Raw genomic sequence first — 22665 nt, forward strand, 5'->3', positions numbered from 1 at the left:
ATTAGACTTAAGGCACAAGTTTTCACTGGTTGCAGCTTCTGAAGGACCTGCTTACAAAGCCATGTTTAGTTCATTATCAATAATGGAAGGTTTTGGGAGTCTCGTTTTTTCTTTGGAGTTTCTTTTTCTTTGGCATGAAAAGTATTAATGAAACCACTTCAGTGGTTTGAAGTTGAATGTAAACAAATGTATTTAGGAAAACATGGATATTTGGTAAGCATCAGTACCTATAAATGTAATCATTAGGAAGTCAAAGGGAAAGCACCTGATATCTCTCCATACTGCAGTCCTTATAGAAGTTACTGGATTTGGTGCAGGAAACACTTGGTAAAAATCTCAGCTTTCTTTGCTATGAAAATGAATTTAATTTTTTTTCTAGTTTAACGCTGGATTAAATTATCCCAGAGGTTCCTTTGAGCCCTAGACTTGACCCTGTATACTATTTATTCTTTAGCTTGACTCTTTTGTCTCAGTGTTGTATGTGGCTGAGAAGCTAAAGACCTGCACTCATAGCATAGAAGAAGTAGTTTTTGTCTTTTGTTTTGTATTCTTCTAACTACGGTTCTGACGCTTCAATACTTTAAACAAAGGGTGACTGAAAAGAAGTAATGCCAATCTACCATGGTCAATGTGTTAGTAATTTCTTCTCATTATAAATACATGTGCTGTATTTGAACATTTGTTTGAAGTGTTGTTTAACTTTACTCCTGATTTTATATTTTCCTGTTCTCTAAACAGTTCTTAATGATCCTAAACCTGTTCTTCTTCCCTGTAGTGAAAAAAGAAGCATATCTACAATATATTCGGTTTTCACAGAACACAAAAAAAAGGATTTTTGACACAATATTCCTTTCTCCCAATGATCACCTGTAATTCCACTCACTATTTAGTCGCTTTTTCTTTTGAGGTTCCAAATGCCAATTTGTGTAGAGGTTTAGTTTCAGAAAGCACATCTTCCTACAGAGGTTTTAACCACAGAATTTCCCATTATGTTCTTCAGTAGAATGCAATTTTTGCAGTCATGTGAGTCAAAGAATTTCAGGCTGTGTTCATCTTACATTAGGTTTGCTTGTGTTCATTGTTAGTATTATATCTTGTACAGGGTACAGGATAATGTCCTTTAGATTAGATTTTCCTCTCACTGAAATTTTCTTGATACATCAAGTAGAAACAATGTTTTAAGGACTCTTGTCGTGATCCAGAGCAACAAAAGTAGCTTTTCCTCGATGATTTTTTTCTCAGAAATTCTAGGTTTGTATTCTGTTCACAAGTCACGACTTTTTTGATGCCTCATTCGTGTACTGCCTCTCATGCTTTTGTGTCACATAGGTGGCTGAGTTACTACTTTTTCCTTTCCTCAAGAAAGTTTCTCTTTTGAACGCCTTATCCTACACGTGCAATTAATATAATTATTAACTTACTAATTGAATAATTAAAACAGTTTCAGGCATTCTGGTCCATCCTTTCCCCACTGCTGACATGCTCGGTAGTTTAGTTGATATCTTAACCTTTACATAGAAAATACTAGTGGTATAATCTTGAACTGACAGAACTGAGATTTCACAATGCAGTGTGTAGAAAATTAATTTTCCTATTAGAAAATTACTCAGACTTGTCTAAGAAGCAAGATGGTATGATTTAATTGTCAGTTTGGTGCACCGAGAAAGGACTGTTGCTTATGAGCAGAAACAGAAATAAAAAAGAATAGGGAAACTTAATTTATCAAAATGTGCTTGTATGGCACATATATTTCCTGCCTTGGCAGTGTCCATAGGACATGAAGATCTTGCATTGCACAGCAAAGCAGAGTCTGGTAAACCAAAAACTCGCAGAAAGCAGATATCAATAAGTTTGTCCCCTTGACTAATCTCCATGTTCTGCGAAGTACACTTTATACTTTGATCCTATTTCTGTGCCTTTTGAATATGAAATATTAGGAAGAACTTCAGAATTAGCTGTGTAATTTTCTAAGTACGTCATCAGTTCTGTAGTTTCCAAGGTTGTGCTGTTGTGTGGTGGTAGTCCACTGTCTCTATGGCTTGGCAAGGATATCCCACTTTAAGCTTGTCAGTTGTCTGCCTTAAATGAATCCTTTTGGTTTATTGCTATGTGTGCTTTATCTCAGCTGCAAAAGGAGGTGTCTGTGTTTTGTTCAGATGCAATGCTGCTGGAACACTTGTGCTGCTGTGTTAGGTGGTCTCAAAGACGCTTACACCACTTTGTTGCCTCTGCAAAGTTTCTTCTTGATCTGGAGACATGTTCTCACCATACCTGTTTTCTCCATTTAGATTTAAGTTTATTCGAGGGTTCATAAACCTTATAATCAGCATACCAATTTTTGAAGATATTTCCCATGATGAAAAAAAAGCAGACTGGTCTTAGAAATGCTAATTTCCTCAGTATGGAGTTTTCTCCTGAGCAAACACTGAGTGATTGGCATTTATTTACTGACTTCCTTTGATCATAAAAAAAAGTTTATCCTCTGTAAATCACTTGCTCCGACAGCCTAACAGGACAGATTTTATAACCCTCTATTGACTGCATATGTAAGTGAATATCCCTGTACATTATACTTTGAGAATACAGGTTTTCTTAATTAAAAGTTACACAGTAAGGACATTCTCTAACATAAGACAGTGTTAGTCAGTGAGTTTGTGTGGATTGTGGATGCATGTGGAAAGGAGGAAAGAGGACGTTTTTGATTTGCAGGGAGCACAAGGCCAAAATGATCAGACTTCAGCAGGGAGCATGGTTCTTGAAATTTCCCATCTCTTCAGGCTCTCTAAATTCTTACTGTTGGTGAAGGGAGTCACATCTGTTCTATCATTGTTGTGTGGGTGATGTTGATTAAGTTTTACTGGAGAATGTATTAGCAAAGAGCCTTTAATGAGAAGGTTTTGGCTGATTAGAAATACTTGTGTCATAAATATATTATGTAAGGCTCTGAATTTCCAGTGGGCCTTTATCAAAAGGCTACATCTCAATTGGTGGACATGCATGTCTGAGGTCCTTGTTTGGTATACGCTTGGCTGTGTCACTATCTTATACCAGAACGATACTTGATTGCTACTTCTTCATTCCTGCTTGATTTCTGTGGGATATGTGAACCAGAAGGCAGATCCAGTCTCCCTTCCCCAGGACTTAGGCAGCAGTGTTCTGGCACACACTGACTGCTTCAACTGGTTGTACTTCATGGGTCCAAGGGCACGCCTGGGATCTAAATATTGGCTCTCACTGATAATCACAGTGAACTCTTTGTATTTCTGTGTTGGAAGAGTAACACAGAGATACCTAAACCCACAGATTTTAGAAAAAGAATACTAAGAAAATGCTTCTGGTTTTAGACAACTGAATAAGTGATCTGAACGTGAAAAAAGAATATAATAGTGGAATGCTCCAGTTAACTCCATTAGCTATTTGATGTTTCTGTGTGCTTGCCACTTTTCTCAGTGAAGCCATTTTAGTTGCCTAGTTAAAACTTTCTTTTAAGCAATGGTTTAGAGAAACAAAAAACCTGCATAAATAATGTCCACTGTATTAGCTCTGTTACACTAACAAATGGTATGTGGGAAGCTGTAGAGTTTTGGAAACTTGGAGTAATTTGAGCAGCCCTCCAGAATTCTAATTTATTGCTACGTTAATCCCAAAATAATTGAGTCTTGCATTAAACCAGGCAGTCAGGTGAAACTAATGTGAATAGATTAGTACAGTTGTCTTGTACTGACAGTCAAAGAAAATATCACTGCTACTGAGGGAATTCAGTGGAACATACTTTCCCCTGTTATTTCAGGGTGTTCTGTGTTACTTTCAGCAGCTAAATTATTTGATGTATAGTAAAACATCTTTCCAGAAAACTTTACTTTTTCTTTTGTTCTCAATTTTGTTTTTCATTGTGGACCTTTCCTGGTGGAAAGATCTTATTCTGCTATATATATTTTGATGTATCACTTTTGTCATTATTTTATGTTTCACAGAATTTAATGACCCATCTCACATCTGTGCTGTGTGCTTTCTCCTCTCTCTCTCTTTCATTCCGATCTGTGCCTGGGAACACAGAAAGAATGGTTTGCACACTGAACTAATGTGTTCTGGTTAGATATTATTTTGAAAGTAAGAATTTTGATGTTTTCCTTCTAATATACTTTCTGATAAGTACTTCAGTGGTAGAGTTAGCAATGGTAAAAATAAAAATAAATCATACTATTTGATGTTAAGTAAAAAGCACATAAACTGTCACTGATAATAAGCTGAAGAGATGGAAGCATGGCTAAACTGTGACAGTCTGTCTTAATAGAATAGTATAAGAAAATGAAAGTTTAGGCAGGTAAAATGCAAGCTTTAATTGGATCGCTATACTTTTTTCTTCTGTAAGCTTTACCATCTCAGACATATCTCCCCATCCCTTATCAATGTATGACTTCATACACTGATTCTTAATTTATCTCAAGTAGCATAGTCTTAAACCCTATGTAAGTAAGTTTTCTCCTGAGATTACAAGCATAATAACAAAAAATACTGAAAATTCAGTAGAGGTCCGTGGCACAAGAACAGCTGCTAGCTTCTTATTGAACCACTAAAATATCCCCACCCCTTGGTCCCTACTGCTTTGTGTCTTGAAAGGATTTATTTGCTCCAACATAAGGGTTTATAGAGTCCTGGAACAGAGCTTGGTGGGGAACATGGTGCTGGAGACATTGCAGCTGGCTGTGAAGGACTGGAGGTCCCAGAGAGTCCCCCTGGGAAGCATTTGCACTGCATCCCCTAGAGGGTCTGCAGTGTCTCCATGCCCACTGTTGCAGATTATGAGTTAAATGTAATCTAAGTACTATTTCTGCAGATTACCTTCCCATGCTTACTTTCTGCTGCCCCTACTCCAGCACAGGAAGGCCTCCCAGCATGATTTTGAGATAATGCAGACTCTCTGAATGCAATGAAGGAAGTCTGGTTTCGTACTGCTGCTACTGTTTACTTATAATTCCTATGGAAGTGAAATTTAAAACACTCAAGACTATTATCGAGGGTGAAGTTTCTTTTTCTCTAACGCAGAATGCCAACCAAAGGGTCAGATAACTTTGAGAGGCTAAGTCAAGTCATCAGAGACGCGTGTGCTAGGAATGCCATGGTCAAAGGGAAATAAATGTGCATTAAGACCACGTCTTTAATGAGGATTTACCAAGAAAATAAATAGAATATTTACCAAGAAAATAAATAGAAGGAACTGCTTCAAGAAAAAACAACCTCTCAGCCCACAAGTTTGCACTCTGCATGAGAAGTGAAGAAAGGCTTATATCAAAGACAACAACTATTTGTGTGGATAGCTACTCAACAGCTCACAGTCTGACAAGAAACAGAGAACAATGTGAAAAAAATAGGAAGAGGAGTTAAAGATGTGACAATAGTGTGAACAGCCCTGAAACAAAAGGTGCGACTAATTTCAGCTACACTAAAGAGCAGGAAACTCTTAGCCAATAAGCAAAGCATGAAGTTAGGCAATTAGAAACCTGTCATTCCATACTAAGAAAATTAGATCCTATCGGTTTAATTATCAGTCAGTGCCATTAAGACAATATAGCTCTGCATAATGAAAGCTGCAGTTAGTGGGTAATAGAGGTAATTGTTTTCACAGTGGAAGATTTTCACTTTCAGACCAGAGCTTCAGTATGTGACTGGTTTACAGGGTTTGACCTTCAACACTGGCATAATGCATGGGATACATTGTTTTTACTTCACCTCCTGGAATTTGATTGTTTTATCCTAAACAGCATTTTCGTAAAGTTGGTGGAAATGAGCAAAACCACCCACTACAAATAAAATTTATAGTCATGCAATGTCGTCTGTAACTGTAATTAGAGCAGCTTACCAAATCATCTTTGATTTAAGACCTTTGATTTGATAACACAAGACCTGCTTGCAGCTTGACTTTCCCAATTCTGCTGGGGAATAAGGGAGAATAATGCTATTCCACAAAATCCAGATCACAGATGGTCACTCTAGAGGGGGGTAGCACACACAGAGCAGAAGCTTAGGTGTGACTGTTCACCACATCAGCTCATCTGTGGTAACTAACTTCATACATGCTGCTACCCTTGAAGCACCCTGTGGCAGATACGTGATGGGTGCCACTCCTTCATTAAATACTGCACAGTCTCACGATATTACTTTGTTACTCAAATACTTAAATATTGCCTTGGGGTTTTTTTCCCTAATTGTCTTTTCCCTGCTGTTCTTAGGAATTTTCATTAGTTGCTGTATTCTGCTCCATGATCAATGTCATGACATTGCCATGTGAAGAAACATAATATTTAGTACGCACTGAGTGGTATTGGAAAAGACCTCGGTTACAGGCAAAAAAAAAAAAAAGTATAATGGTTTGGATCCCCTGTGAACTACTGACATACTTGTTCAGAAAACTGTAAGACTGTTCACTTCCTGTTACTCCATTTCTCATACCAACTAAGAAAGAACAGAAAGTACTTGAAAGACCAAAAGCATTATCTAAGAACATTAAATACCTTATGTATTCTTTACTCTGATCAAAAATTTTGATTGTGATCAAACTAAGACATAGATCTTGCAGTATCTAGCAGGTCTGAATAAATCTTTAACACATCTAACAAATAGTTACCGCTTCTGTATTTTTCTGTACTTAGGACAGAGTGTTGGGAAATACATCTTGATTTCTTTGTCACAGCAGCATTTTTGTTCTGTGAATTGTTTCAGTATGCAAATAATTGCCATCTTCCCACAAAACTCTACAGATATTTTCAGTGGATTCATTAATGGTACAAGCTACTTTGGAGGTTCTTCTTAATACTCAGCAGAATTTAAGACTTTTTGAAGACCTGCTATTCCATCTCCACAGTAGGTGTGACTGGTCATCTTGGCAAGTCCTCCTTTACTTCAGCCAGCATTTTCTACTCTTATCTGAAAACTACTTTAGAAGCTTGTCCTCTGCTTCTCCAACAAATCTGTACTCCCATCACCTTGCAGTATAGACCCATAACGAACAGTAGTTTGCCTCATTTCAGTAAGAGATTTTGACCACAAATTATGCCTCCTAACATTAGGTAATTAGCATTAACCCTCAGTTTAAGAGTCTCAGTTCATATCTGAAAAGGAGTAAACAACACAACATGTCACCTTTTTCTCTCCACTGTGAAGAAGATTGCTGTAACTAAGCTTCCAATTTCGGCACCTAATTTGAACAGTTATAAAGAGATTGAGTGTCTTTGGGCCCCTGTTCCCAGATTAGCTATATGCTTTCTTAATTCATGATGCTGAAAGAAGGAAAACTAAATTTTGTTGCATAAAATTCAAAGGAAATGAAAACAGCGAATTTTCTATTGGAAGAGCTCATCAGTCACTGGTGGGACAAGGACATCTGCCCATTCACAGAGCATAGCTGCTCTGTGGTAAGGTGTGTGAGATAAAAACTTCAGAAATCTGTTCTATTTCTCAAGGAGCTGACTCTATATATAGCTGATTCATCTTGACAGAAGTTACCCAGGGGCTGAGAAATTCAAATAAAATAGATTAGTCACAACAGGACTTCAACATGTCTCTTCTGATAAACTGTGCTATTATTTTCTTCTAATTACCTGCCTGTGGCAGGTTTTGCATGGTTTTTATAGTGGTATGTGGACTACTTACATATTCTTCTGTATTAACCAAATTTACTAGATTTTACTTATTAGTATTTTTCTTATATTTATTTGTCATCTCTGCTTTTAGTAATTTTATTTAGAATTCTGAGGTTAAGTGACAATTAAATATGTCTATCATCATCTTTTCAACCAAATATCTTCAATTTCACTACTATTCAGTTCTCTTTTCCGGAACAAACTCTATCTGTGTTTTCTTTTTCCTATTTTCATTTTTTGCATTTCATGTAGAATCATAATTCTGCGATTACCTGGATGCTTTCTTTTTGTCCTCAGTATCTGATCCAGAGCTATGGAGCAATAATGGTGAGTCACAGGGGGCAGTGGCAGTGGACGGAAATTGCATGCTGCAGAGGCCATTTAAAAAGTCAGCATCTTACCATTATTGTACCATAGCCACAGATGTGTACTTCATTGACACTCATAAATGCCCTGGAAATAGCTAAGGAGGTTTGCTGCAGTCATTGGAGCACTAAGAGAAATGCTGAAGGGAGAATACAGTTTTTGACTGGTTGCTCTGGGAAGCTTGTAGGATTAATTTAATAGATGTCTGTATGGTTATTTCACGAACAGATTCATCTTTGCAGTCTTTTGCCAGGTCATTTTATCCGGTTAAGAATGCTGTTTCTTCGTGCATTTAGTCAAACTGTGGTTAACCCCTTCTCTACAGTCATTTTGCAAGTGGCTTAAGCCTAATCAAAATGCGATAAGTTGCTCCACAACTACCTGATTTCACACCTATCTATTCTCTTCTCAAGTACATTGCCAAGTTTATTAGATATGATGCTTTATGTTATCATACCAAACTAGCTAGCCTCCCATCAGCTTGTCTTCCTCCAGGTGCTTTCTGATTTCATTTATTACTTAGAAGTTCTATGAAATCCGTAAAAGGCATGCTTTTGTGGATCTGCAGACTCTTGATGTCTCTTTTTTTCTAAGCACATGTTTGGTTCTTTCTGGTCCTTAAGCAGTCCTTCATTTCAGTTAATTATTAAGGTCATCAGTGAATTTGACCCACTATGCTGACAGCAGTTTTTAGATTGTTTGAATGGTTAGGGCTGAACATTTTTTACCAAAGTATGGGAATATTGTTAGTTTTGTATGTGATTCACTTATCACAGACAGATGCAGGATGGCAGTGTGTTAAGTGCAACTTAGGATGAATTTTCAGTGGAGAATTTTAATGCAGTTTGGAGTAAATAAATATTTTGTAACAAAACCAGACTCTACCAAACAATGACCTTCCCCAGCTTTATTAAATCAGCCACGTTGCTGAGAACTTCCAGAACAGAGCACTGTGTTAATCCTTCCTGCATAACTTCATTAGAAGCATTCTTAGAAATTTCCCCTTCAGGAAGCCAATGGAAATGAAATAATAAACATTTTTTTTATTATTTGCTAATTGGGGATTAAGTCTGAGTTATTTAAAACAACTGGATTCTGCTGGACTTAGTGGGGTTTTTTGTGGGGCATATATCATCACATTTGCTGATGGAACCTTGCTTTTCAGCTGGTAGGAATCTTGGTAATACTCTAATCCACTCCATCTTGTGACCATAGGAAACTGTGCCATATCCATTGTTCATAAAATTATGAAGTCCCAACTTAGAAAACTTAGAGGCAAACAAGATGAAAAAGTCTTTCAGGACTTCATGTCTCTGATGATTAGAAAATGCCTAAAATTATCCTACCTCATGTTCACAGCCACTTTATTCAATTCCAATATTAACCTTTTGTCTTTCTTTATGATCAGAGACAAGTACTTAGGAAGTTTTACTCCCTATATATTCCCTTTTTTTGCAACCTTCCTACTATCAGAAGTTGTATTTGCATTCAGGTATTTGGCCATGTATATTTCTGATGCATAGTGCTGCTGAGCCATAAACTGTAAAAACATGTATGAACTATGGAATTGAGTCAGAGGCTGGATTTGAACTAATAAAACCATCTGTTTGGCACTGATCTTTGGTCTACAGTGTGATATAGACTGACTCATGTTCACACTGCTCGAGCCTGTTCCCTTCCGGAGCAGAATGGTTATATAGCCATGTGTACAGTTGGTTTTGATGTCTACTGGTGGATGCCCTGAATCAACCTTGTGGCTCCAAAACATAACTCTAAAATATTGTGGGTTTTTTCAGTCCAAAGTTCCTATGAGCATTCTGTCACATATCTGATGTCACTAACAACCAGGGATGTGATTTTATGACCCAGTATTATTATTTATTGCACAAAGGAATATCAGCCTGTGGAAGGTGTTTGAGGATTTCAGTCTATTTGGAATAGTATTGAAGGTCTGCATGGGTTGGAGGGAGCTACGCTTGGTACAGGCACATCTATGGCAACAGAATCTACAGCATTTGACTACATAAGTTCTTGCAGAAGTGCTGCTTTGAAGTAGATTTAGGCTGTGGTTTGGCATGTGTTAAGACACACATTAGGGATTACTCGGGATGAGGAAGGGTACATGAAAGTGTTACTGTTGGAGTCACTTAAGATGGCACACAGTACTGAATTTAAACCAGCTTAATGCATTTAGGCTAATTTTATGCTGGAGGTGGGAGACCAGATGTGGCACAAGTTAGGGTGCAAACAGACAATACATGTTGCAGTGTGCAACCTTTCAGTGAAACCCTCAAAAAAAAGGGTATTTTTTTAAGTGACAGAATCAGCCTGTAGCAAATCAGTACTTTGTGTTATGTGGCTGTGATGCTTTTAACATAGTGTTCAGAGACTTACAGAGTTAAGTTGTCATCAAATCATGTCCTGAGTGACATTTCATTTTTTCACAGTGTTACTTTACATCTGTTACTTTACAGAAGTTATATCTACAGCCCATGACTCATGAATGCTTCCTCTATGGAAGAAAAAGAAGAAAGGGCTTTTTGTTGAGGAATACGATTTAGCTGGTTCAGAAGCAGTGGAAGTTGGCTCTGCGCCTCCTACAACAGTTTTCTAGGCAAAACCCTAATACAAGGTGCTTTTTGCACTTCAAATTCAGTGTTTCTTTGTAGTGTATACATGCAGCATTTGGAAAAGGTGGTATCTGTGTGCAGTCTAAACACACACATATTACTTTATGCATGATAATACCATTCTTTTTTAAAGAGTCGAGATGAGATGCTAGTGGCTTTGCATGACTATGAAACAGTTAAGAGGTTTTCTCTCAACTCCTCTCCCAGCTTTAATTTCCATAGTTTGTTTTTCATTTGTGATAGATCAGTAGAAGATGGCCCTGCAAAGCTTCTTTTGCTCTTTGTACAATAATTAAAGTGAGGTTAGACAAGAAAGCCGTCTGGTTGCCAGGCCAATTTGCTCTATCAGTAGTACAGAAAGAAGCTGGGTACTTGTTTGATGCTCCTAGCTGTAATACATAGTGAGGAGAGGGGGAATCTTTGGATGTTTTCAGTCAGTGAAGTCCTTTATCACTAAATTTGCGGATTTCATTACATACCTTGTCCACCTAATACTGTTATTTCATTTTCTCCTTGTATGACTCTATACTCATGTTCTCTCGCATTGCTGTGTTTTGGCTTTTTTTTAAAAAAAACTCTATCAGTGATTTATTGTTAGTATTCCTTTCCCTGGAACATGACTGTTTACCTTTCTGTTTGTTATGCAGATGGTAACTCAGAAAATTTTGTGGTGACTGGACATAAATATATTTTTCCTTCTTTTTTCAATGTTGATGGATGTTGAGTATTATGCTTTTCTAGGAGTAAATCAGATCGTTTAGGTGGTTTCATCAAGGAAAACAAGACTTGCAGTTAAAGTGTCTCAATCCCATAAGTACTTTCTGACACGGAATTCTTTAATGATGTAAAATTGGAGAAAAAAAAATATAAGATTCAAGAAGCTATCTCTTTGAAGGTCCAGCTCATTGCCTGATCACTCTGAGATTGAACCGCCTTTACCTACACCGTTCCTTACAGATGCTAATCTGATGTAGTATTAAAGAGATCAGAGGACACAAATTCTACACTCTTCTCAGTTATTCCAGTGCTTGCTATTGCCTGCTAGCAGTTTTTTCCCCCTCTATTTCAATTATTTCTTACCTTAGCACATGAATCCTGCTAAAAGCATTTAGTAGGTACTTCCACAAGTTCTTCAGGAGAGTCACTGAAAAGAGTTTTAATGCCAGGGCACCACAGTTCTTTCTCATGGTCAGTTTTGAAAGCAGACATTTTTCGAGATTCTGTATTGCATTTGTCTTCATTTAGGAAGCTCATCTCCTAGATGCTGTAAAATGAATGAATCTGGAAAGAGATGTGCTTTCTTCTCTGGACTGCATCTTATACTATTAACCTCTGGCTTTATTTTTAATGTGGCAGGCAGCTTAATAAGTGGGTTAAAAACAACATACTGATCAAATATACTGTTCTTCCAATATTTTTTATGTTTTGCAGGGACTTCTATGGTAGAATTTCAGAACCATAGATCTAACTCCATTTCTACTAAAGGAAAGATAAAATTCCCTTTGGCTTCAAGCACTAGCATTCAGGAGAAGACTGAAAATTTTGAATTTGTCCCCTTCAGCATCTCAAAGAATCAGATTACATCCAGCTATCTGAACGTCAGCTCATGTGCCTGACTTTGGGCAATGTGATTTAAAAATTGTGAACATAGTATTCTTTTCCAAAATATTACATAAATGTGCTGGCAGGTCATCCAAGTTAGCACTGGAGTTCGTCTCCTGTTTGGCAAAATATGGGATCATAATATAACAATATAAACCTCTACCCAAGCCACCATAGGGCCCACAAAGATCTTACTGAAGATAACAAGATATGTTTAAAAGTCCAGCATTAACTGTCCTTATGTACGCTTTTATCTGTAAGTGATATATAGTTATAGATGCCTTCGATTTCAGTGAAGGGAATGGACAAACTTCCAAAGGTGTTTTTTAAGGTGAAGAGTAGGCAAAGAGTTAGTCACTGTGAAGTCATACAGAAAGTCATCCCCAAATCTATGCATGTCACTTGTTTACGCCTTTGGATCAAAAAGTTCTGATTTCAGCTCGTCAACTAAAAATTATTTTTGTATGGAAAATGAGGTCTGTTTAGCTCCTCCTTTGATAAAAATTTACTGGGGATAAGTCTGATCTGTATTTCTTGGGAAGCTGCTTCACTGAGCAGTGCCAAAACTCTTTTTTTCATACACAGTCCTTTCTTTTCAAACCACGTGTTCACATGGCTCGGTGCAAAATGCCACATTTTCCACTTTAGCAAATAGCTTTGAAGAAAAATATGTTTAATATCATAGGTCCATAAGAAATTAAAGCAACTTTGAGTCAAAACACAGAGCTGACACACACCTACGCATAGAATAAACATCTTTGCAGGTAAACTTGATGCTGAGAAAAAAGAGAGAAGGCATATCTGAGGGGAAAAAAGTTTCATTGGTTTCACAGTGAGAAATCCACGAAATTTCTGTTATGAGTGTGTGGAGCTATTTTCAGTAACGCATAAAGATCAGAAATTAGATTTCTGCAGAAGGAGATAATATTGAAAACAAGGTTTAAACAGAATGCATTAAAACTTTGAGCGATCTCTCTCCAAAAAAATTACTGGCAGTTTGAGTGTTTGATTTTTGTTTCCAAATAAACTTGCCAGCTGCTTAGTCTGTTAGTGCTAGTCTTCCAAGAATTCTTTCGATAACCAGTAGAAATCTGGTCATGCAAACATTTTCTTTAAGACAGTCAGGAATAAAAGAAGTCAGATGTTACAAGAATCGATTTTCTTTTAAACTCAACCTCTCATTTTCAGAAGGGCAGAAAAAAAAGTTGTCTATTCTTGCTGACATTCATGTATGTTTTTTACTAAAAAATGGTCAGGTTCTTTCTCCAGAAATTTCCAGTATTCTAATCCCTTTTTAAAAATCAGAACCGTTTAAGATAGTCCTACCTTAGAATCATAAGGTGATTTGGGTTGGAAGGGACCTTAAAGATCATCCAGTTCCAACCCCCCTGCCATGGTCAGGGACACCTTCCACTAGATCAGGTTGCTCACAGCCACAGCTTCTCTGGGCAACTGGTTCCAAGTGCCTCACCACAGTAAAAAAAAATCTTCATTATATCTAAATCTATCCTCTTGCCACTTAAAGCCATTACACCTCATCCTGTCACTGCACTCCCTGATACAGAGTTCCTTCCCAGCTTTCCTGTAACCCCGTTATAAGTACTGGAAGGCTCCCTGGAGCCTTTTCTTCTCCAGGCTAAACAAGCCCAACTCTCTCAGTCCTCATATGGGAGGTGCTCCAGCCCTCTAATCATCTTCGTGGCCCTCCTCTGGACCGGCTCTAAGAGATCCATGTCCTTCCTGTGCTGAGGACTCCAGAACTGAAGGTCTCACGAGAGCCGAGTGGAGGGGGAGAAATCCTTCCTATTTCCCTATTTTGATTAGTCATTGATTCTGTTGCTCTTTGAGAAAAGTCTCAGAGTCTCTAACTTAATACAGCTATCTTTGAAATGGGATTACCAGTATGTCCAGGTGCTGTGGGTTTTAGTGAGCTATCAGCATACTAAACCACATCTCCCTTTCTCCTCCTGCTCCCTCAGTGCATGAATTATGCTAGTGAGCAAACCTCTCCCTCATATCAACAAAGTGGGTGAATTGTTTTAGTTCTAGTAGCACGTAACAGATACTGGGGAGTATTTAGCTCATTAATAGCTAAACAAGTCATTGAGTGAGCGTCGTTTGAGTTTTCTCGTAGCTGTCAATCATAGAGCTCCTTTCTTGTAGTTTGGAAAGGAAGATTTTGTCTCTTCAGTTACACTTCTCTCTAACTTGTCTCTTGTTGCATTTGGCACTGTATATTTGCTCCTGTTACTCAGATGTGTGGAGTCTGATGATATTTCTAATATGTATCTGCTTTATAATGTCGCCTTGGCTTTCAAGTTTCTTTGTGAGCTTTACTGTCTTCTTTTTTTCTTACAGAAATGCTTTCAGATAAGTGCTGCTGCTCGTCACTGAATAGTCAGCATGTCTTGCTAGTTGGGATTTTCTACTATAGTCCTTAGATGGAACTTTTATACAGAAAAGAATAAAGGCTTGCTCAGGCACACACTATAGCTGGGACAAATTAAATTAGGATGCTTTGGGGAGGGATTTTTAAAAGCAGCTTATTTAAGATGAAAGCATTTTTGCCACTGATTGCAGGAGGGACAACATTTTGTACAACTGTTTTTGAAAATATTTCCTATGTAGAGGGAGGGACTGATCCTTTCATTTTAAGTGAGAGAGCACATCCTCAAAGAAGTGCATACGATTCATGAGTGATGCCAAATAGAACTGAATGACACCAAAACGGAGCTTAAGGGCAGAACAGCAGCTTTTGGTCGTGTAGGTTCCCTTAAACTATTGTTTCTCCTGTCCTATAGTAAATAAATAAATATAGCCTTCATAAACTACTGAAATTATGTATTGTGGGATTTCCTTCTTGAATACCTTCCTGTCTTCTGCTGTAAGTCTTTGTTAGACTTGCCACCCACTTCTCACACATAGTCACCAATATGGGCTCCTGTAGAGTGAATTTCAAGCTCTGCTTGGTCCTATTCTGTCTCTTAAACATCTGCTGGGAGTGAGGAGGTTCTTTTCTTTGTTAAATAGTTATTTGTGGTGGTGTTTTTTTTTAATCAGTGATTAATTGAACTGAAGCTTGAGGATGAAGGTGTTGCACTGCAACTGGAAATAAGGAAACACAATGTTGTGAAGATTAAGATATGCTGCAGTAGGCTTGAAAAATCACTTGCGGTATCTATTTTAGCAATTTCTGGACATGATTTTCTTTTTCTTTATGGCCTGTGGCAGCCTGTTTTATCTTGTAAAGCTTTTTATCTTGAACTTCTCTGATTGTTCAGTTTTTGCTAATACAAATAATGCACTGGAAGTGCTCTGTTTAGGCTGGGCAATCTCTTGTAATCTCTATTTCCCAAGTATGCATGCAATTTTAGGGGGTCTGTGTGTCTTCAGGTACCCCAGTTATTCTTCTGTTCAGCTGAATCACTACTGCATATTCTCACTAGCTCCTTACATCTTTTTTTATTGTCTATTTTTTCCGCCTCTGCACATTTTCATACTTTTGAAATTGTTGCTAGTAGTTGACCAGAATGAAGATTTGATGAAATGATCTTTTGTGGTAAGGCTTACAGTTATGAGTAAAATATCTTGTGGTCATTTTAGATACAGAAAAGTTACTATGTAAATATATTTGATGGTTTCATTCTTCAGTACTTCTTTCTTCTTAGGAAGCAGATTAAGCAAATTAGTTGATGCCATGATAGATGCTGTTTCACAACTGCACTTAAAATGAATTAGATTACACTGTCTATAACTACTGGGAAAAAAAAAGTTGATGCAAGAAGTGAATATTTTTGACTGACAGTGTATGAAAGTCAATGCTGAATCTACATGCCTTGTGTCAAGGAAGATTTGCATACTTCGTTTTCTCTCTAACAAAGGGATCCATCACTCCCTTGATTTTAATAGTCATTCCTAATGTTGAATATATGGCTGAATGATAAGCCAAATACATAATGTCTGTACTAAGAGCATGCCTCAAATATGTCTGTTTAATATGATAGCCTTTAAAAGTGTTCATTAAATTTTAAGTGTAACAATTTGTGTGAATGGGTTTAAAGGCATGTCCATACATAATGTAGAAACAGTCCTATAAAACAATGGCTCATTTTAAAAGGAATAAGTTAATATAAATTATAATTTCTTCTGTTTCATTTTTATTGTTACACAGTTCTGTCATAACATTTACTGTAGCTGTCATTTACTGTCTTTTGACTTCAAATTGGAGACGTTTTATTGGACGGACAGACTGAGGTGGCAGCAGGCTCATCTTCACAGCTTTTGTCACTCTTAAAACCAAGGCCTAGGGATTTCTGTGTTCTTGGCTTCTGGATCTGAGAAGTGAATGTTATTACAGTTTGATTCTTTAATAGGGGAAAGCACAGCTATAGCAGTGTCCTACTTCCAGACTTCAGTCTGAAGCTCTGCCAGTTCTATTGAGAATGGGAGCCCAGGGATCAGAGAAAAGTTGTTTCCTTAAAAAGACTCTCTAGGAAGAAGGAGAAGCAGGAATTGTTTTCTGTGCTGCAGAGCTTCCAGGTAGTGGAGTGTGAGGTGTGAACAATTCACAGCTCAGCACTTCCTTGCTTCTCATTGACTGCCAGTAAATTTTATGAAGTTGCCACACACAAAAGAAGCGGTGATTAAGAATGAGTCTGTATTAACACTACAGCTGTGTAACTGCAAAAAGGATAAAACAGACAGTATTAGTGCATGTAAAGCCAGGCTATAAGCTCTGCTGACATTTGGATTCCTGTATACTGGGTTATTTGTGAACACATGGCTGAGGAGCATTTTAATCAAAAAGTATTAAAGAAAAGCAAATATAAATTCTAGTCAGGCTTAATATTGGTAAGCATGTGCACCTAAAGTAATTTTGAAGCATGGTTGTTTCTGTTTACACCATGGACTTGTTCACAAATGTAAAACAGATTTCTCTTTGTAAAATATTACATCTGGAAGCACAAGCACTATCACATATAAGAAATTAATGGTATAACTAAGCCATGCTTCTGCTTACCCTGTGCAGTCAATACATATGCCAACATTGCTATATTCATATTAGTAAAGTAACACTTTTGAATAGTGGACTAATTTCTAAATTACTTGCAAACAGTGCAACTAAGTTCATCAGATTTTTTGCTGAAATTTGGCTAACTTTCTGTCTTTTCATTACCAAATATGTGGGATCAGTTGCATTGATCCTAGCACTTTTTTTTTGCAGTGTTTCTTTATGTTCCCGTTTGTGGTTTTATGCATACAGTCTCTGTATATAGTCTCATGTATAAAAACTACATCTTTTCTTGAGGAAACATTTTCAAAATGAAGAACACATCACTACTGTATGTTTGAAGTCACTACACTTACAAGGGTTAAAGTATTCTCTTCAAGTTAGCGGTGTGGTTTTTTTCTGCTGTTGTAAATCACTGTTCTGCACAGTTTCCTTTTTGCCATGTTTTCCAGAGCTCAGTCACAGGGAAGTGGCGCTGGGGTTTGAGGTTTCAGAGAAGGAGTAGAGTATTGGCATAGTTTGTTCTTCTTCTTCCCCTCCTCATTTCTGCAGGTTGGCAAACTGGCTGATAGATTTTGGTTTGGGAGAATAAAATAGACTGGATTGCTCACTCAGAGAAAGCAAGAAACCCCACGAAGCCATTCAAGATTTTTGATCTTTTTGTTGATTTCAGTTTTATCTACCAGCTGCTTCCCAGAAGTGCTAACAGCTTTGTCCTTGCATTTCTGGGTAATTTTTATTCTTTTCTAGTTTCACCAAAGCAATAGTGTAAGACAGCTGGAAAATCCTGACTGCACACAATGTGTTACAAGTACCTTTATACTGAAAGATAACGTATAAATTAAAAGCTGACTGGTCAGTAGGAATATCGATGCCTTGCAGGAACATTCAGCTTCATGATTTTATCAGTGATGATGAGCAGGGACAGAAACAGGGTTGATAACATTTCTATAGCCTGAGAGGTTGTTTCTTCATGGACGTAACATTCACAAAACCACCTTAAGGAAGGCTACCTTTCAGTATTCAGCACAACAAATAGAGTTAAAATAGACAGCAGCACCTGCTAGAAGGCTGCTTAGTTTTGCTGGGAAATAGAAAAAAAATCAATCCTTTTACCAGCTCAGCGGGAGGGCATCAACCTGTGTTCCCGGGGCCGCAGTTCCTCTGCCTCCTGATGTGCCAGGTGTGTCCAAGGTGCACGATCGCCATCTAGTGCCTCCTGTAAAGCAAGGAAAAGGAGCCTGTCACTGGCATCCCAGGCATTTTATGGGTGACGATATGAAGTATTGTAAGCTTTTAAGAACGACGCATGAATTTTTACTTCTTGAATAATTCCTGATTAAAAAAAAAAAAAAAAAGAAAAGAAAAAACTATTGTTTTTTTAAAATTTTTATTTTCTTTTTACATAAAGCGTTCCTGCTGCAGAGTTTCTTTCTCAGAAGCTTCACAAGTAGGCACAAGAAAACTGAGAGTACCCCAATGTGGTCAGACAAGGTAGTCAATAAACGTAGATTACACATGCATAAAATGCTGGAGTTAATGGCACACCTAAACTTAGTTTTCATTTTTTTGTTTCTCATTTGGAATAGCTACAAGTCACAAAGATATTAATAAAAGACAACACCTTGACACCATGCATTCTCTTCCTCTGCTATTACAGGATTTCACACAGAATCACAGAATCACAAGGTTGGAAAGGACCCATTGGATCATCGAGTCCAACCATTCCTAACACTCCCTAAACCATGTCCCTAAGCACTTCATCCACCCGTTCCTTAAACACCTCCAGGGAAGGCGACTCGACCACCTCCCTGGGCAGCCTGTTCCAGTACCCAATGACTCTTACTGTGAAGAATTTTTTTCTGATATCCAACCTGAACTTCCCCTGACGGAGCTTCAGGCCATTCCCTCTAGTCCTGTCCCCTGTCACTTGGGAGAAGAGGCCAGCTCCCTCCCCTCCACAACCTCCTTTCAGGTAGTTGTAGAGAGTAATAAGGTCTCCCCTCAGCCTCCTCTTCTCCAGGCTAAACAACCCCAGCTCTCTCAGCCGCTCCTTGTAAGACTTGTTCTCCAGCCCCCTCACCGGCTTTGTTGCTCTTCTCTGGACACGCTCCAGAGCCTCAACATCCTTCTTGTGGTGAGGGGTCCAGAACTGAACACAGTATTCAAGGTGCGGTCTCACCAGTGCATTTCGAATCAAGAAGCATGAACATAACATAGAGCTTAGAGGAAAGTCTTCTGTTTCCACATTTAGTGAATTTTCCGTGTGATCTTTTAGCTCTGCTTCTTTAATTCTGCAGTTAAAAAATTACAGCAGTACTCAGTGCACTCCCTTTTTCATTATGTCCATTCGCAGGATGAGCTGTTTATAGCAAGAGCTGATGTCACAGTGCATGGTGGTGTCGCAAACAAGCAGAAAATACGGTGTGTTTATAAAATATGCATAAATATAAGATACACTATTGAATGTAACAATCCTGTGTAAGGATACTATTGTTTTGTCAACTATGAGTCCCTTTTTAAAAATAAATACCTTCTATATGCCTTGGGTATTTAAAAGACAGTGTTTTGGCAGGATACTATTCTTCACTGCCCTATGGAAAATCATTACCTGTATACTCTGGCTCTTTTAATTCTTTCTTCTCTGGTACTCTACTAATTTGTAAAACATGGAAAAGCCAGGAGAACTTGATCCCTGCTTGGGCATGGAAACCAGTAAAATAATTTGGGTGTTAAAGCAACTACTTTCTCCACGCCCTTTCAGGCTAATGATACCAGGTGGTAGATGTGAAAGAAATGTGTAGTGAAGAAGACACAAGCCCCCTGCATTTCGGTGCTTAATGCTCACATACCTAAACATGCATTGTTAGTAGGGATACACTGTCTCCGATTGCTGTCTTTTCTTCTATGCAGGATGAAGCAAGTAAAAATGTTGCCTAAGTTGAGCAAGATTCAGTCTCTTTTCCCATACTTCCCTAAGTCTTTCATTTTTTGGACTTTTTTTCCTTTGGTTTTGGTAGTGACTATGTGCAGTTGTAAAACATGTCCAAAGGTAGAAGTGTTTATTGGTTGCATAAAAGCAGTCTTTTGAGACTGATATAGATTATTACATTGATTTATTTAGTTTTAATCTGTGTATTGAGAAATGTTTTCCTTCCTTGTTTTGATTAGGCCTTGGCGTGGTTAACGGAACTGTTTTATTGTAACATCAAAATGTGGAATTTTATTAGACAAGTTCAAGCAAAAGTACTGAAACAAAAAAAAAATTCAGGGAATATTCATTTATTTTACCTCTGTTATCAGCAGAAAGTTCCTCTTAAATTACTTTAATCTTTTTTGCCACCAAGGCTGAGTCAGCTACTGAAACAAATAGGAAAATTATCATTAATACTTTGTAGATATTTTTATTGATTAATATTCTAGATGCAGGTGATGAAATCCTACTCCCATATTCATCAAGTTACCCATGCTAACAGCCTAACCTGATGAGTAATGTCATTATAGTAATTTGTTTAACTCTTTTCATGGTTCAAAGCTTTTTCATGACTGAAATGTCTCGCTGATGCCTGTAGTTAGGTTGCATGAATCTAAATGTTCAGGACATTGAGAAGAGATAACTACATTTTGACTATATGAGGCCTGTTGTGTATCTGAATAACCAGGCTCTGCAGATTTTCAAGCCCTTGTTCCCCCTGCCTCCTGTATTCCTGCTTTTCATACACAAATTACTGCTGTGTTCTGATGTCACCTAACCATGGGACTCCTAGCGTTGTGTGGTCAGGATCTAAGCCCTCTGAACTAGTAGAAGACACTGTCATAGGTAGACAGAATACTGACACCTGTGGAAAATGAGAAGTTTTCCATTTCATCTAAGGGGCATAAGTAGGGTTTCATACGTGGTAGCGTTGTCACATGTGGTTTCTTTGTGATATATCCCACCATCACTTAAAATTTTGATACTTTCACTTCGTATGGCTTTGAACATGGTGAGAAAAACAGAGCATGCTGCTGAGAGTCTTTTTAATAACTTACTCGTTGGCTTTAGGGAGATGTAGCCAGATATTAGAGAAATACTTGGGAGAAAATAGAATCTGTTGATGATTGTTTTTAAATGTAACTTTTAGAAAAGCAAAAACATGCAGTCAGGCAGTTGTTAACAAAGATTTACTTGTCTGTTTGAAAACAAAACATTTCTTAGTGTTGGATTCCTTACTGTCATGGCTTTTTTCTGCTTCCAGTTGAAACAGTATTTACAGAGATAGTTAACAGCATGGTTCCTGGCTTCAGTATTGAAAGCTTTGTTATTTTCTAGTCACAAATGTTAAGTAAGAATGTGTATTCTTAGTGGTGATTGCTTTCTAATAGACTTAAGAACACCTGTACCAGTTACATACAAGATATGTTTTTACTTTATTGTCACAGACAAACACATAATTGGGTTAATTGTGCATTCTCAGTGTTGCTTTACTGTGGCAGATGGCCCAGTGTATGTGTTATAAATACTTTGCATGGCATCCTCTCTATTTTACTAATCTTCCCTGTGACTTTCCCATTGGTAATGACTAATGGCAGTTTCCTAGCCAGCAACTTTCAATAGATTACTTTTTTTTCTTAATCTCTGCCTGTCCTCAATGGCACTGTTTTGTTCAATAATTTAGTCAGTTCAGCAACAGTATAATATTAGATAATTGAACCACTACTTTATGAATTTTTGAAATGCAAAATACTCATGAAGTAATCACTGATGAATATTTCAATATTGATAGAGATGACTCTTGTCACTCTCTTTTCTGAAGAAACAGAAAGGAGTGTGCTATGTATGCTTGAATGCTTTATTTTTTTCCTTTTATTTCTATTTCTGTCCCTTGGTCCTAAGAAACATATGCAGTAAAAAGGAAAGAATCCAATAACCAGACAAATTAACATAAAAGATTAACATTTTTGCCTAGCCACCAGGACCGTGTTAACCATTCAACACCTGCATATCAAAGGAGTGAGTTTATAAAGAAAAATTCCTTTCATCTCAGTCTTCTCTTATGAGCGAGGATTTACCCTCAAAAGGGACTCCCTAAAGCAGAAACACTTTCAGGTGCTTCCCACCTGTGTTAGAAGTCAAAAAGATGTAGATGCTGCAAAGTCAGTGAGAGAATAACAGCGCAGAGCCCCTTATAGGACGGTGTGATATTTTTGGGAAACCCTTGGACTAAAGAATTTCTGATTAGAACCACACATTTCTCTCTGAACAGGATCGGAGCGGGCTGGCTCATGCCTACTATCTGTATGTTGCTAGCAGCTGCTTTGTTTGGCTAAGGGCAGTGCCCCTCACACTCCCTCTCTTTTATCCAAGACATTTTATGAAACAAAGCAGTAGTGGAGTAGAGCTAGCAGGTGTCTGTAGGACAATTCTGTGATTTCA

General features: G+C 37.7%; 1 protein-coding gene across 5 annotated transcripts in view; it reads left to right on the forward strand.

The window, feature by feature from the left end:
* Window positions 1-22665, forward strand: part of NALCN (sodium leak channel, non-selective) — a 229008-nt gene that overhangs the window by 60314 nt on the left and 146029 nt on the right. The window lies entirely within an intron of this gene.

The sequence above is a fragment of the Cuculus canorus genome, chromosome 1 (assembly GCF_017976375.1).
Source record: "Cuculus canorus isolate bCucCan1 chromosome 1, bCucCan1.pri, whole genome shotgun sequence".
Classification (NCBI taxonomy): Eukaryota; Metazoa; Chordata; class Aves; order Cuculiformes; family Cuculidae; genus Cuculus; species Cuculus canorus.